A 16,724-nucleotide genomic window follows, 5' to 3' on the forward strand; every position below is an offset into this window, starting at 1 on the left:
TCTCTATGATTCTCCAGGTGCTTGTGGATCACCGTGGGCATTTCATTGACATTAACGCAGGCTGGCCTGGAAAGGTGCATGACGCACCCATCTTTCAGAACACTGGCCTGTTCAGGAAGCTGCAGGCCAGAACTTTTTTCCCAGACCCGAAGATCACTGTAGGTGAAATCGAAATGCCCATTGTGATCCTTGGAGACCCTGCTTATCCTTTAATGCCATGGCTCATAAAACCCTACACAGGGAGCCTTGACAGCAGCAAAGAATGGTTCAACAACAGGCTGAGCCGGTGCAGAATGACTGTAGCATGTGCTTTTGGCTGTTTAAAGGGCCGCTGGCGCTCTCTGTTTGGGAAGCTGGACCTGGCCAATGACAGCATCCCTGCTGTTATATCCACATGCTGTACCCTCCATAACATTTGTGAAGGGAAGGGTGAAAGCTTCACTCAGGCATGGACCTCAGAGGTTCAACACCTGGAGGTTGAATTTGAACAGCCAGAGAGCAGGGCTATTAGAGAGGCCCAGCACGGGGCTGCAAGGATTAGGGATGCCTTGAGGGAGCAATTTGAGGCTGAAAGCCACCAGTAACGTCTGGTGCCCTGAACAGGAGTGAAGTGCAGTGGTTCCAATGTTAGTAGGAATCTGTGTTTGCTACGCTTACTTGCAGTGGCTGTTGCTTTCCTGGGCTAAGGTATTTTTTACTTTATGCAATAATAAAGAATGTTTTCAAAGCCAAAACATCCATTTATTGAAAAGAAACAATTGCTTTGGAAACAGAAAGGGCAAGGGAGTGGGGTGGGAACGGTACAATCACAGATTTGCATATGTCCTGTCTGGAGTGCTGTGCAATGAGTGGTGCACTTCAGGATGGCTATACTGCATGGTGATGGGGGTTGAGTGCAGTGGGTAAGGGTTGTAGTTTTCAGGGCTGGATGGGGAAGCTACAAATGTTGGAGGCAGCTGGTGGCGATAAGAACCCGGATGTTGGGGGAAGTGGGTTGGAGGTGACATGGGGGCACAAGGGAAAGAGTTTGGGGACAAAGGCTGAGGGGGGGCGCTGTGGTGCGCAGTCTGCCTGGCTATAAGCACCTGGATCGAGTCCGTTTGGCGCTCCATGATGCTTATCAGATGATCTGTGCTTTGCTGCCGGAACTCCGTGCTTTTGTGCCGGCGCTCCTCATTCTGCTGGTGGATTCTCCTTTCACTCTCCCTCCACTTTTAGATTCTCGTTAAGTGACTGCTGCATTGCTTCATGCAGCATGTCTTCCTTGCTTCTACGTGGCCTCTTTCTGAATCTTTGCAGCCTCTCAGCCGGTGATAACACAGATGGCTGAGATCTCAAGGTTGCATCTGTAAATGCAAAATGAAACACTTAACAGAGACAGCATTGTTCACACCAGACAGAGCAATGATTCCCCCGTACTTAAGGAGGGCAAGCACAGTCTACAAAATAGCATAATTTGCCCGTCCCAAAGCGAGCCCCAAAATGGTGAGTAAGCACAGGGCCCAGGGGAACTGATTGTTTCATGGCTGTACAGTCCTCTGGGTTTCTGTGCCTTGGGGAGAGCCAACAGCTGCAGGGGGCCCCTATACTGAACACTGTACCCACATTTTCCACAGGAGTTCACCCTGGAAGATCTCACTTCTGAGGGTGACCTGGGAAGCAAGGGAGGGTCTTCTACTACAATGCGGCTTCCGGCCTGGTCCATATGCAGCTTGCCTGTGTGCAGCAATGGTCCCCCTGCCCCTCACTGCATGGTGGCACAGACATGTTAGCCTGACTGGGACAAGGACCATAGTGGCTCTCCCAAGAAACCTGTGCAAGCGCATTGCCCAAGTTCTGGCTGAGACCTTTGAAGAGATCACTGAGGCCGATTACCGCGATGTGAGAGAGCACACCAACACCCTATTCTGCATCTAGCCGTGCATGCAGCCCTAACCCTCCTCACCCCAAGAGCCCGCACTGAACAATTTCCTTCCCAAAATAAAAGCCACTTACTGGGCACCTCCTCTGGTGTTTGTCCTTTCCCAAGCACCGGCCGCCATGACTGGCTATCTTCCTCCTGGCTTGAGAACGGCTCCTGGCTGCATGCATCTAGGGATTCCGGGGTGTCTTCCTCTGCCTCAGCACCCTCGCTTCCGCTTTGTTCCTCCTCCTCCTGTCTTGTTGAACTGGGCTCTGAAGTGTCCATGGTGGTACTCGGAGTGGGGGTCACCCCCAAGTATCGTGTCCAGCTCTTTGTAGAAACAGCAGGTCGCGGCGGCAGCAACAGAGCAGCAGTTTGCCTTGCGGGCTTTGCAGTAGGCATTCCGCAGCTCCTTCATTTTAACCCTGCACTGTAGTGCATCCCGGTCATGACCCCTTTCCATCATGTCCCATATCTGCCCAAAGGTATTGTAATTCCTACAGCTGGAGCGCAGCTGGGACTGGACAGCTTCCTCCCACTAAACACTGATGAGGTCCAGCATCTCGCCATTGCTCCATACTGGGGATCGTCTGGCGCGGGGAGGCATGGTCACCTGGAAAGATTCGCTGAGAGCACTCCATGCCTTGCTGAGCAAACAGGAAGGGGATTTTCAAAATTCCCAGAGAATTTAAAGGGCGGGTCTGATGGTTGGTCACCTGAGGGCAGGGCAGTAGAGTTCAAACTGATGACCAGAATGGCTAGAACAGGCATTGTGGGACACTTCTGGAGGCCGATCAGAGCACATTAACAGACCAGGGCATCCACACTAGTGCTGCGGTGCTTCAGCGGGGGTGCATCAAACGTTATTCCACTCGCCAAGGTGGAGTACCAGGAGCGCTCTAGCCGTGGAGTCAGAGCGCTCTACTTGCCTTGTCAGTGTGGACGGGTCATGAGTTAGAACGCACTGGGCTGCTTTAATGCGCTCAAACTCACAAGTGTAGCCATGCCCTAAGTGCTGCTCTGAAGTGTCTCCCCTGCCCCATTATGCTAATAGATTAGAGTGGAAGGGAGGCCTCTCTTCCCAAATCTCTCATATGGATGGAAGCAGCAGATCACTTCTCTCTGCATCCTCTCCCACCATTGGTAATCCAGGCAGCTGGCGCAGCAACACATTTCTTCCACTGTTCCCACAGAAGGTAAGTGTAGCCAAGAGGTTCATTCTCTGTCCCCTGCACTTCCAAATGATGTGGAGGACAGAGAGGGTTCAAACTCTCCCAGCTCTTTATGAGCACTCCAGTCGAGTCAGTGGGTTCAGCAGCCCACAGACCCCACTTGGAACATAAATGAGAATATTCAGGATATTTGACCTCGTGTGCTCCTCTTCTTTTCCAGCATTCAGAGGTAGTTGGAGACGAGAGAATGGGTTTGGTTTACACTGTGACCAGCAGAAGTGCTTGCTCCCTGCCCTGTGTAGAAGACTGCTTCAGTGCACTGCTTACCCTGTATTTGACTTCTGCTTCCTTCCAAGGTTTCCTTGGATACCCAGCACAAGCCCCCAAGAGAGCAGTAACTGGTCTTCAGAAAGGGATTCTCATGCTGTGTGGGACTATACAGAGCCTAGGAACCATACAGCGGTTAATGGAGATAGTCCTTAGGATTAGGTCTCTGACCTCCTGCTGATTTAGCTGAATGATACATGGTATTCCCTGAAGATTCTGACACTCCTTTAGAGAGGCTGCATCTAGTCTTTGAATGTCGACAGAACGAAGGTCTCAAGCTGAAATACAGAGCCATTAGCTGAGAAGCAAATATCCTTCCTGGTGCACATCCTGTCAACTGCGGCGGTAGAAGATGATGATGATGAAGACAGAACAAAAGCACTGCAGGAATGGTCAGTCCAAAGGCACCTTTATGATATCCATCAAGCATTTGGATTCATTGGATACTATTGCTGATTCATCCTGAAATTCCCACACAGAGAATGAGCCCTTGGATCGGCTAGTCAGGGAATGGAGCAGGGAGTCCACCATCCGTCTGCTGTCAGGTATGGTTCAGGCTACCACAGAGGAGCTGAGACACTGATGAGGGCACCAATTCTTGCTTGCTCTGCTTCTACCCTATCATTTATCCTGATGTAAGGTTCTGTGTGTTAGGTGCAATCCCAAGTCAAAAGCACGAGAGCCTGGAAGGAATGATCAGTGATGCCAGCAAGAGGCTTTGTAAACTGGAATAGAATGTTAATGAGTGGGCCAGATTTACAAAAGTATTTAGGCACCGAGATTTACAAAAGAACCTAAGCGAGGTAGGTGCCTACCTCCCATTGACTAACTTGCTTAGGCACTTTTGCAAATCCTACAAGCTGCCTATTGGCATCTTTTTGCCTAAACAGCTTTGTAGATCTGTCCCAGTGTCTACGTTGCAGCTTCTTGCCCTTACAGGCAGGTCTGCGCTGCAGCTAGGAGGTGTTATTGCTGGGTAGACAGACTTGAGCTGAGCTAGCACCAATCTGTCTACCTGGGCTGGGAATCACACCTCCCAGCTGCCACATAGACATACCTACATGCTGGTGACCCCACATGGACTTAAAAAAAAAAAAAAAACCCGTGGCCCCCCCCCACTAGAAAAAGTGGTGATCTATTACCTTCAGCCCCACAGGGCTTGGGGCTTCATCCCTACTCAGGGTGGGCTCAGGGCATGGGACTCCAGGCTTCAGTCTAGCCGGGGGTGCGGGGCTCGGTGCTTCAGCCCACCTTTCTGATCTATAACTATAAGCTTAAAGGTAATGACAAAATCTAGGGGAGAGCTCCTCAGCTGGTGTACACAGTCACAGCGCCACTGACTTACATGGAACGATGACTTCTCACACCAGCTGAGGATCTGCCCCTAGGACAGTAAGTGCTATGGAGCAGGGACTGTTGTTGTCGTTGTTGTGTGCTTGTCCAGTGCCTTGCATAATGGGGTCCTGGTCCACAATGGGGGCTCCTACGTACAACCACAGTACAATTACTAAAATCAAATAATAATAATGATGATAATTAATAAAATAGTAAAGAGGAAGTCAAGCCCATACAGTCGTCCTGATTTTCCTTGGCATATTTTTAAGCCCCCCACAAGCAGAATAGAAATGAGGTTCATGGAGCATTCTGTTAGAACAGTGCCTATTCCAAGAGTTACATGAGAAATCCTTTAGGAAAATTAAAGTTCCTGGCTTACAAGACTGATGCTTCTCAACTCAGCAAGTGACAGGCACAGTTAGTTAAACATGGTGTGTAATATATGTAGACTTGGCAGATTTTTTTCCCCCTGACAGATAATATCAATGTTTATTTTTAAGTAATTTTTTTCAATTTTCATCTATTTAAATTTTCACAGTTACATGACATTTTGGCAGGGGCAGACAATTGGGGAGTCAGACAATAATTACTTAATAAGAGTTGACACTGCGATTCAAAAAGTTAAAGCTTTATAACAGTTAAAACACAAATTGTCAACATCACACGTCAAAATATACAAAGTAGAAATCCTTAAATCAAACTCTAAGATGTTCTCAAGCAGCATTTTTCTTACTTTGCCTCTCTGTAAATATAGATGATCAGGAATGGAAATATTTTTTCATTGATTTGTGTGTCCATGAAATCAACATTTACCGACATTTCCCGATAAAAATCTAATCCTTCCAAGCCTACATATAAGTTAGGGACTTTCACCTCTGAACAAATGTACAGACAAAAGAAAAGCAAGGGAATTAGCAATGAGAATGACAACAGAGAAGACTAGTGCCTCATGAAGCCACAGCAAAACAAGCAATGCTCTGAAGTCAATGGGTTTATGCTGGTGCAAAACTGGCAGGAAAGAACCAGGCTCCAACAATCCAAATGCACAGGCCTCAGAGGGACAGAAATATAACAGATGTAGCTCAGAACCCTTTAAAAAAGTCACCTCCAGTAACAACAAACCCCGATGCCAACTCTGTCCACATATCTATTCAAGTGACATCATCATAGGACCTAATCACATCAGCCATACCATCAGGGGCTCGTTCACCTGCACATCTACCAATGTGATCTATGCCATCATGTGCCAGCAATGCCCCTCTGCCATGTACATTGGCCAAACCGGACAGTCTCTACGCAAAAGAATTAATGGACACAAATCTGACATCAGGAATCAAAATACTCAAAAACCAGTGGGAGAACACTTTAACCTGTCTGGTCATTCAGTGACAGACCTGCGGGTGGCTATATTACAACAGAAAAACTTCAAAAACAGACTCCAAAGAGAGACTGCAGAGCTAGAATTGATATGCAAACTAGACACAATCAACTCCGGTTTGAATAAGGACTGGGAATGGCTGAGCCATTACAAACGTTGACTATCTCCCCTTGTAAGTACTCTCACACTTCTTATCACACTGTCTGTACTCGGCTAGCTTGATTATCACTTCAAAAGTTTTTTTTCTTTTTCTCTTAATTAATTGGCCTCTCAGAGTTAGTAAGACAACTCCCACCTGTTTATGCTCTCTGTATGTGTGTATATATATCTCCTCATTATATGTTCCATTCTATATGCATCCGAAGAAGTGGGCTGTAGTCCACGAAAGCTTATGCTCTAATAAATTTGTTAGTCTCTAAGGTGCCACAAGTACTCCTGTTCTTCTTTTTGCGGATACAGACTAACACGGCTGTTACTCTGAAACCTCCAGTAGACTTTCCACAGATGACAAAGCAAAAGTTTAGGGTCTGCTCCTGCTCGGTATGGCACAGAGATCCTCTTTCAAGCCCCGATGGGCTACACGATATCAGCCCTTTAGTCTATGGCTAGTGCTATGCAAGGGCTGAGATTAGATGATCATAATGGTCCTTTTTCACCTTCAAATCTATGACTAGGAAATATATGAACTGGTCACTGTTCCAGGGCAGGCTATTTCTCAGGCAGTTTGTTTTAAACAGTAAATCTGTATCAGCTGTTGGAAGCCACTCAATTGTTTAGAGTGTTAAAAGTAGCCCCACGGGAGATGGATTAGAGAGCAGAGTGCAAGAGATCGCCTCCACATGTGCTGTATAGTTAAATTAGATAGATTCCCTAAGGCACGGATCCAGATATGTGGTGGTGATAAATCTCAGATAAATTGCCCTCTGAGATCGAGGTTATTGCAATAGGGAAAGGGGCTGGTTACTGGGATTGCTTTAGCACAGTGCTATGGGATTTTCTTTAGGATGACACTATTTTAAATGTAGGAGGCGAATGTCCACTTTGGCCCTGGGTTGCGCTCTTGCCTTTGAACCTTCCATCCCTCTGTGGATGCACATGCAGACCCACAACTCTGTTTAGCTACGGACTCCAGAGTCCACCCCACACCCATGTACTGTACTGACAAAGTCAACTGGCATCTCCAGCAACATCACAAGTGAGGCCACTCCCTTGTTCCCTGCCAATGTTCTCTTCATGGAAAGCCAAGAGCTGGGTCTTCCACGCTACGTATTCTGCTTCACAGTGGGCTCCACGTTGGGAATCCCCCATCATGGAGAGCCCCCATCATGTGGTTTAGAAAGATGGAACAGTTTAGCTTAAGGCTGGCTGTTTATTAAATAGAAAAGCCTAAAGGAAAGTCCTTCTGTTGTTCTCATTTTTGCACCTGAGGCCCCTCCCTGCTTTGCTTATGCCTAACTAACCGCCCATCTTCCTTTCCTTTTCATCTCCTCCCTGCCCAGTGAACAGCCCAGTAGGGTGCTGTAATACCTTCAGAAACAGAACATGGGCATGATAAGCAAGAGGCAGCTGTATAACAGTGCCGGATTTCCTCTCTGTGCTGCATGCAGTTTGCTGACCATGCCACTGTATTCATCCATGCAATTTCCATTGGCAGGAATACAGGAAATCATTAAGATCACCACGGCTCCCCCTCTGGCCCCCTGAAATCAGACCTGGAGCATCCTGGGGGAAGCCCCATCTGCTCCTCATTCCAGACCTTGTCGTATCATAATTATTCCTAATTACGTCTCATTTAGTTTGACATGAACCAGATTGGTAAGGATCCCCTTGGTGAGAAAGAACATCTTGGATGTCTGGAACATAGAGATGAGATGAGTAGAAGTGTGAGGCAGAAATTAATAGGTGACATGCACCGTGCTGCCAGACAGGCCTGCTCTGGGGTTGACATGCTGGAGGCAGAGGTGTGAGGATGCGCTCGCTGCTGGAAGAGTTGGCATGGCTGACACAATGCTGTGAGGAAGCTATCAGGGCGGGTGTGGTTGACATGGGTAACCCTGTTCTGTGGAGAAGCTCTCCATGCTGCTGAGGTCTGAGGGGTTGTGGCACTGAAGCATGCTGTCAGGGCTGCTGATGCAATTAGTAGTAGTCCCATAGTCCATTGGCATGTAGGAAGATGAGGTTCCTGATCCGAGGTGTTTGGAATCTAAATTAGATGGACAGCACCCAAATAATTAAGGGTCAGACACAAGAATGAGAGCTGACAGCACCCCGGAGATGATCAGGGGGAGAAGACTAAGCAAAAGGAGTGTCGTAAGAAAGCAGCCAAAGGAGAAACCGGAGATGGCCTGGACCATAAGAAGGTGGCTGTTTGTAGGTTAGCGGTTGGTATAATGAAAAGGCACAAAGCCATAGTGGGAGAAACATAAGGCAGTGCCTAGAGCATGAGAACCAATGCAAGAGAGAATAAAAGCTGACACATGCAGGGGCCTGCTGAAGATACGTGCAGAGCATTGATGGGGAGGATAAGGAGCCTGAACTATCTGCAAAATGAGAGGACGCAGGTGAGGCACTATGAGGAGAGGATGGTGGGGTGAGAATGGAGGGAGAGGAAGATTGTTTTGGGTGAATTAGAGACCAGAGAATGAGGAAGGGCAAAGAGGAGGAAGTTAATGTAGCCAGTGAATGAGATAACCAAGGCATATGCCAGACCTTTAGCAGCAGGGAGACCTGGTACAGTTAACACAGTGCTTTTAGGGATGCATTAGACGCTGCTGCTGACAATAGGGGTAACACAACTATTACTTGTGCCGCAGTACTGCTCAGGGGCCTAATGGAGGATCACTGTACAATGCTTTGAGAAAGCTCCCAGCACAGCCGAGGTTGACATGTTTTCCACAGCGCTGTAACAAAGCTTTCATGGTAGGTGGGGGCTGGCACAGCTGGAGGCATACAGGGAAGATGTTCTCATCTGAGCTGCATTTGATGTGGCCAAGGCAGCGACACGAGGCAGCCTGATAGTATGTACTGCCAGCGTTTCAGCTTGTACCAAGCACATTACTGGAGAGGATTCTTTCTTCTGCTGCTTGATTTTGATTAGAACTTTATTCCCCTTGAGATACCGAGGAGGCCAGGGGATCCCCTGCCATTCTAACCCTTCAGCAAAATGTTTTCCAGGCACTGGTGTCAAAAATATGACTGCAGTGGGTGAAAGCTATGGTTCCCCTGGAGAGGCGGCTTCCAGGGGGACACATGCTGTTGGCACAAAGAGTGACAAACTATCAGGCACTGCTCAGACATAGCTGCTGTTTTTGGCCTGGTCCCAACCCCACAGGCCATCTGCCTCAAAACTTCTTGTTGGGCTGTCTCAGCTCCCCAGCTGGATCTGAACATCTGGGGTGTCAGGCCCAGGGAGTGCAGCGGTATCTGGGCCTTGGAGATAAACTTATCACACGGGGCTTGCAGTGGCAGGGGGTGGAGCAGCCCAGGCAGGTGTTACCACCAAGCTCCTGCAATGCTAGGCAAGCATCAGTCCCCGAAGGGCAGAAGGGAGCATCCCAATGGGGGGGAATCTCTGGAGCCTGCTCTGTTACCCTCTGGCTGTAGGCAGCTGGCCCAGCCATTTCCAGCTCAACTCACTCTCTGGCATCACTTACTGATCTGTGACAAGCTCAGTGTGTGCCCAGCACCAGGGACTGATTGAACTGACAGACTCACCACGCCAGCGCTTTTACCCTCACTCAATGGGCTGCAGTTCTGCTTGTGGACAGTAGATGGCTCTCCAGGCAATTCAATGACATCAGGAGACTTGCAGTAACATTTTTTTCCTCCTCTGCAGCCTTTCCCAGCCTGTTTCCCCTCCCCCTAGTTTCTCCATCTCCCCTTTCCCATTCCCCCTCCCCACTTTCCCCTTCTGCCTGTCATTCTCCCCCACCATTCTCTTATCCCTGTCCCCTCTTCCTCTGCTTCTCTCCGTTACAATTCACCCATCTCTTTTTCTTCTCCCTCTTCCCCTTCTTTCCCTATTGCTTTCTCCAGAGCAGTCTCATTTCCCCTCCTTCCCATCTTCTCCCCATCTTCCCCATTCACTGTCCCCTCCCACATCCTCCCCTCAGAGATTATGTTGGAAGATATGTTCCATTTTGTATATTATAGGAGAACTTTTTCTTCAAGTGGCATGGTCATTACATTTACTTTTTAACATAAGAAATCCTTAAAGCCCCAGTATCCTGGCATCTCTTCCCCATCTCATCCTCACACCTTCAAGGCTACTCTTACACTTCAAATCTCCACTTGTCCTGCCAAAAAATCTCCCCTCCACCGCCTTCATTCAAATCCCTCCTCAAACATACTACGACCCAACAATTAATTATTATTATTTATACATATGTTTTCTTCCAGGCACACACAGCACTCAATATATTGGTGGCCCTGAAAATGTATATGGGCTCACACATACACCTCACCCGAAGAATTGACTCAACATCCGTGTGGCTTTAGATGCGGCTGGATTCCCACATGAAGGCCTGCATTGAGGGTGTGGGAGAGATCTGGGGGATGCCTATTTCCACCTCTAGAACCCAGGGTAGAAAGCTGTAGCGAAGGGGTAGGGCAGATACTCTCACCTGACCTGGAATCACAAGAGGTGTGTACGGGCATTGTGCGATTCTAGACACCACAGCTGACTATGCTGGCTGAGGGATTTTGTACAAAAATGATCCTGCAGAAAAAAGGACATACTGTTTTTCCCCCTACTGACCAAACAACTGGAAGGCAGATAGATTTTACACAAAATTGCACTGGCTCCGGCAGTAAAGCAGCTTTACCTGAGACAATGTGTACTCATCGGTCCACACTAGCAGACAGCATCATTTTTGCACAAAATGGCATCTTCCTCCCCAGATAGTCAGCCATGTCTAGTGCACGCACTTTCTGCAGTTCCTAAACATGAATGTGCACATGTACTGCATGTGTGCCAACAAATGTAATCCTCTACAACTTTTACATTGGGAACCTAATTATTTTCAAATTTTGCATGGTCACTGTATCTATTCTTCTTTGAGGATGAGCCTTATCCTAAGTTTGAGAGTCTCAATTCCATTTCTGGCATCCAAGTTGCCAGTAAAATGTTATCATTTGACAGTGTAAAGTGGGAGCAATGGTCACCAGTGTCATTTGGTAGGAAAAAAACCTAAGTACAGAGCTGGTGTATCTATGGGTGGCAGGGGGGATGATATGCCTAAAATGCCCACACAGGAAGAGCTACCCAGGGATCTTCCTTCAGTGCGACCAAGGATTTAAGTGCAGCCATATGAGAACAGTGTCATTCGGTGGGCTGATGATAGGGGCCACAGGGCATTTATAAAGCCAAAGGCCGTATGACTGTATCACCAAAATGGACAGACATCCATAATGGAGTTAGCAGGTATGTTGCTTCCTCACTTTCAGATATTTTGTCTTGTTCCTTTGCAATATATCAGGTCACTATAATAGCTGTGGAAAGACCAATACTCCAACGTAGCCTGTTGCAAAGCTGCACGTCAGAGCTGAAGCAGGCACTGCATCTGCAAAGCCACTAACCTTCTCCTCTATTCAGTCCCTCCTGAAGGCCCGCTCCTTCCATGAAGCCTGGACAGAGTAAGCCTGTCCCACCCCTACTCCCAAATTTATTTTGTACATTTACATCTGAGTGACCTGCTCTTTGGTGTGAGGAGAAGGGGCAGAATCCAGGAGCGAGGTAAAGGCACTGCAAGAGAAACTGATTGCTGTGGGAAGGAGTTGAAGTGACTGAAGAGCAGAGGGAGGTAAATTTACTGGCACAAGCTAAGCCAATATAAACACTTTTAAACTAATATAAATGTGTCCACTCTAGGGGATGACACCACCGTAGCTAAATTGTTTTTTAAACCAATTTAGTTAAACCAGTGCAAAAACTGTGTTTAGACAAGCCCTAAGTGTGTTAAAAAGGGCCATTAATAAGCTGTGTAATTCTTGTCAGCCAGCTCCCTTTGCCAATAGACTGTATCCCTTTTCCCTACCTTTTTTCTGTTCTTGTTTTTTGTAGGATGCAAGCTCTTCAGGGTTGTGGCTGGGTCTTCCCTTATGTAGCATATAGGAATAGGGTAGTGGCTCTTTAATGTGAGGCCTCTAGTAGCACACTCAGTGTTCTCTGTTTCCGAAGGCGCCAGAAACCAGTCAGAGAAGCAGGTGTGCATAGCTAGGCCCTGTATATTTGTGTATAGCCACTAAACATGGTTATTTGGAACCCAGTTGGGCCCTTGCAGTTTCTACTTATTGTTATTGTTGTGTAAAGATCAACAGTCGCAACACTTTGGAAGGTGCCTAGCACATGGACCCTCATTTGGTGGGGAGGGTCACATTAATCCAGGGAAGTCACAAGTGCTCTGCCTTTCTTTATGGCTAAATGGGAAGGAGGTCCCAAACCATTTATCTCTTGTATCCTGCGCTTAACAGTATGGAAAAGGTCAAGAGCCACTGGCCTAGCACATTCTGAGTACTACTGTGTTAATTACCTAATAAAAATTCTGCCTGGAGGGCAGCGTTCCACTACTTATACTGGGAAAGGGTTAGTTCTTTTAATATAGGCATTGTATATACTTGGGTGTGGCCCCAGTTCCAACCAAGTAGCTGCACTGATCGAAACCCCACGTGTAGACAGGGAACGTCAAGATTTGCACCAGTTGAGTTTACCTTGGTATCTGTATGGCTGAACTTTAGGCATAGACAGGGACTTGGATGTCAAGATTAGTCACCCTTATGCCACTAGGGCGATAATATACACCCCATCTGCTCAAACCTCACCCCTTCTTCTGCCTGCACATATGCCTTTCTGCCAACCCTGACTAAGGGGATTTAAATTCTAGTTCAGCTAGTAGTGAATGACACCAGTGTGCCAAATACATTTCCATCTCACTTTCACACTCCAAGGGACTCCTCCACCTATGTCTAAATCAGGGGTAGTCAATAGGGAGACCAGGAGTACTTGTGGCACCTTAGAGACTAACAAATTTATTAGAGCATATGCATCTGAAGAAGTGGGCTGTAGTCCACGAAAGCTTATGCTCTAATAAATTTGTCAGTCTCTAAGGTGCCACAAGTACTCCTGTTCTTTTTGCGGATACAGACTAACACGGCTGCTACTCTGAAATAGGAAGACCACGGGCCAAATACAGACTGCCAGACACTTCTGAATGGACCCTGAAACCTTTTTATTTACTTACTATCAGGGATGGTCTAAATAGTACTTAGTCCTGCCATGAGTACAGGGGACTGGACTAAAAGACCTCTCAAGGTCCCTTCCAGTCCTATGATTCTAAGATTGTTATTTTTTTTAATTATTATTTTCTCTGGAGTCTGGACCTTGACAAAAAAATATGGACTACGTCTGGTCTAAATCATCTAGCTAACCTCAGCTCATCACCATAGTATTATTATTTAATAGTATTCATGTTGCTGTAGCACCTAGGTGCCCCAGCTATTGTGTTATGGACATTGTGCTAGGCACTGTACAAACATATAGCACAAAGAGGTTCCTGCTCCTTTCTTTAGGAGATTAATCAAACCCAGGATGATTCTGCACACACACAGCTGGAACAGGAGGATTTTGTTCACTCTTGCGAAATTCCAAACCATGAAACTAATTTAGCTCATACTTGAATACAAGGTCAACTTTGCCAAGCACCTGAAGTTCTAGTGCATAATGGAAAACAGGGGCTTCAAAGGAAAGTGCCTCCTCCAAGCTGTAACCACATCATCTGTGATCAGTAAATGCTATAACCGAAGAGATGCTTTATTCAGCAGCGTACCTCCGGAATGAAATGCAATAGGTAACTGGAGTTCACAGTGACCCTAAACAATCATTTAGGCCAGGAAATGAAGAACAATGACACATACAATAGGGGATTTAGGTCATCAGAATGTAAAACTCAAAATGGAATTTTGCCAAGGTTAAACTCCTTTCCTCTCTGCTTCTTGTGAAATGTGATGCAAAATCTTTAATGACCACAAATGGTCAGCACTTTGCTTTTACTTCTCTGATAGATGGCACCTCCATACAATGCACCTTAGTGTTTTCCAGATGCTCATTCACCACAAGACTCAGTGGAAACAGTGCCACCCACCGAATCCATCCATTTTCCTCCATCTACTGAGTTTTCCTTCGAGGTCTCCCAACCAAGTACTGACCTAGCCCTATCTTACTTAGTTTGTGAGTGTTAATAACACAGCCCGGAGGGATATGGCTACAAGTTATCCACAGGATACTATAGATAACAGAGCATACACTGTGCCAGGAGAATCTTCATCGCCCCTTGAACACACACCAAGACCTGTCAAAGTTCATGGGCATTAGGATGAGAAGAAATTTCTATTTTCTTGACCTCTCTGATCGGACTATCAAAGATGGAGAGAAATTAGTGATGATTATTGGTGTCTGTTTTTGTGGTGTGGATACAGATCCCACAAGAGAGGAGCAGACTAGGTTATAAGAACCACTATGCCTGTTTTTTTTCCTGTTACTATGTCAGACCCAAACCCAAACATCTTTTGAGATCCTTTCCATCCCAATTTCTTACCTTAGAAGCAAAATGCAGCTCAGTTTCTTACTCATCGGCTTGGAGGCCTCGTATCCTTTCACCTTCTCCAGTGCTGGGGGCTCTTTTATAGAGAATAATTAGGTGGCCTGCTTGCTTGTGCTGGTGGCCATTGCATTCAGGGAATGCCTTCTGTCCTGGCTTGGCAGGAGCGTACCGAGTAACTCTTCTGCTGGATCCCACGGAGTTGCCCTTGTTTAAGTTTTAACAGCCTTCTGGATCTTACTCTTCAGATAATACTGCTAGAACTCTAGAACTGCCCTCCTCTCTTCCGGTATCGTCACAATGGTAGAGGTTCTATCAGTGACTTGGAGATGTGGGACCCCAAATGTCTGTGTAACAGTGTTGGGACTCACCACCTGGCGCCTCCTGCTGGTTTCCTCCGGGAATTAGCTCAGTCCAGTGGAGCGCCCTTTTCCGGTGGTGTCCTGCCCGTTGTCTCACCCTTGGTTGGCATCTGAGCCCACGTCGCTCTCCAGCTCGCGGCATCCTCTTCAGGACCACTGCCCTCCGGTGCCCCTTAGTCCATCCACACCCCCTTCTGGGGGGGGGCAGGAAAGAGGGGTTAACAGAAGTCTTTGCACCAGCCTCAGCAGCCTGCCACAACCCTCAAGTCTAGCCCCTCTTATGTCAGGGGGCAGTTTGCAGCCTGACTCAGCTACTGCTCCACAGCCCGGTGCAGCACAAAGGGGGGGGATCCAGGCCCGCCCGCTACTCTGGGTCCCGACCCAGGGACCCTCTAACGGCAGCCTCTCAGCCCTCCTTCTCTCCCCTGGGTCACTTCCCCTCTGACCCCATTGCACCCTCTAGGCCCTCTACTCAGAGCCGGCAGTCTGGCAGGTATCAGGCTGAAGCTCCACTCTGCTTCCCTGAGCCTGCCCAGCACTGCGCTGTCCTGGGTGCTGGTCTCCTGCTCAGGAGACAGACCTTCCTCCCTGAAGGTCTGGGGCAGACTGACTGCTCCCTTCCTGAGCAGCCTTCTTATAGGGCTGAGCCTGGCCCTGATTGGCTCCCAATACACCCTTCTCTAATTGGCTGCCCGTCTGCACAGGCCCACTGCAGCCTAAATTCTCACGGAGTGAGGCAGCTGCCCCACTACAGTCTGTTAAACTTTAATGGGCAGCTCAGTAGGATCAAGCAAAGAAATCACCCAGGTCACACGGTCTTACAGCAGGATGATCATTGAAGAAGAGACCTTCATACTTGAAGGGAGTTAGCAAGCCACCCTCAGAAGAGAACAAGAGATCATGGGAGCTAGGAGCCTTTTGATGGACAGGCATTGCTTAGGGAGAGCTGCAGAGCATGTTAGGGGAATGGGTATTGTGAAGAGATGGGAATTTGTGTAGCACAATAGGGACTGTCTCTATAAGTCGAGGTAATTTCGAAAAGCATTGGAACTTTGGAGTACTTAATGGATCTGAACCTAAATATAGTCTGAGTTTCATCTATCACTGCTGTCTCCTAAGAAGTGGGCTGAGAGCACCAACTCAGGTTGCCAGAAACCCCAATTAACTGCCACACATTGATTCCAGTAATGGGGCAATTCAATTCACAATTCAAGTCACACAGCTAATCCAGGGATGCTTGGAAAATGTGGCAAAGAATAACACTGCTGTGATATCACTGTTAAGTATTTCCTCTCACATTAAGAGGAGAAAATGATGATGTCTCCCCTCACCCACAACCTGCGAAGATCACCTCCTCTCCCCCCGCCGCCCCATCTCATGAAGAGGACTAGGTAACCCTGTGTGAACCTGTCATAGTGTATGGCTGAGCAAGCCTATCTGTAAGGACGTTTCCACTGTAGGAGGGTTTCTTGTTGATGTTGCTTTGGGGATTTTTTTGGTAGGGAGAAGGGGGCTTTGTGTCATGCTAAAAAAATTGCTCTCTTAATAAAACTACCATAACAGCCAAGACCACCAGATGGCAGGGATAGGGAGTAAGGGGGTGGGAGGGTGCAGGGAGAGGGGATGGGTTGTGGGGGAAAAGCAATTGGGTTT

The 16,724-nt window shown here is 47.6% G+C and overlaps 1 protein-coding gene across 3 annotated transcripts in view; it reads right to left on the reverse strand.

Annotated features, from left to right (window-relative positions):
- The window catches only part of GSG1 (germ cell associated 1), a 179,434-nt gene that overhangs the window by 120,321 nt on the left and 42,389 nt on the right, over positions 1-16,724 (reverse strand). For 2 of the 3 annotated variants that reach the window (XM_054029875.1, XM_054029856.1), the window contains exon 1: positions 14,707-14,756. The exons of the other annotated variant lie outside the window; for it this stretch is intronic. The gene's annotated coding sequence lies outside the window, so the exon portion shown is untranslated. Of the gene's footprint in view, positions 1-14,706; positions 14,757-16,724 lie in introns of those variants that run through there. 3 annotated transcript variants of the gene reach the window in all.

Source organism: Malaclemys terrapin, chromosome 1 (assembly GCF_027887155.1).
Source record: "Malaclemys terrapin pileata isolate rMalTer1 chromosome 1, rMalTer1.hap1, whole genome shotgun sequence".
NCBI lineage: Eukaryota > Metazoa > Chordata > Testudines > Emydidae > Malaclemys > Malaclemys terrapin.